Consider the following 372-nt stretch of genomic DNA (forward strand, 5'->3'; position numbering starts at 1 on the left):
TGGTGTGCTCCTGCTCTTGGCCTTTTCTCACCCCCCCTGTCGCAGTAGCCTCGGATACTCGCCGTGCCCCGACCTGGTGTTGGGCTTGGCTGTGGGGAGAAACGGGCTTTCCCCGCTGGTTTGGCCGGCTGCGCTTTGCCAGCTCTGCAAAGCAAAGGGAAAACATGGTTGGATTTGGGGTGTAAGTCTGATCTGCTGCAGCCTGTCCCCCTTTCATGTGAAAATCTCCCTCTAAGCGCAAAGGAGAAACACTAATAGCTGCCCAGCTCTCCTGCCGCGGCTGGTTGACCCTGTGCCGAGGGGCCCAGCCGCCTGCCTGCTGCCAATGACCTGGCTCAGGTTGAGTCACGCTTGAAAGCACTAATATTGCCA

At 58.6% G+C, this 372-nt stretch overlaps 1 protein-coding gene across 1 annotated transcript in view; it reads left to right on the plus strand.

The window, feature by feature from the left end:
- Positions 1–372, plus strand: part of LOC104622449 (chromosome unknown open reading frame, human C17orf70) — a gene marked incomplete at both ends in the record, with an annotated part of 3,742 nt that overhangs the window by 2,745 nt on the left and 625 nt on the right.

The sequence above is a fragment of the Phaethon lepturus genome, unplaced genomic scaffold (assembly GCF_000687285.1).
Source record: "Phaethon lepturus isolate BGI_N335 unplaced genomic scaffold, ASM68728v1 scaffold39256, whole genome shotgun sequence".
NCBI classification, from domain to species: Eukaryota; Metazoa; Chordata; class Aves; order Phaethontiformes; family Phaethontidae; genus Phaethon; species Phaethon lepturus.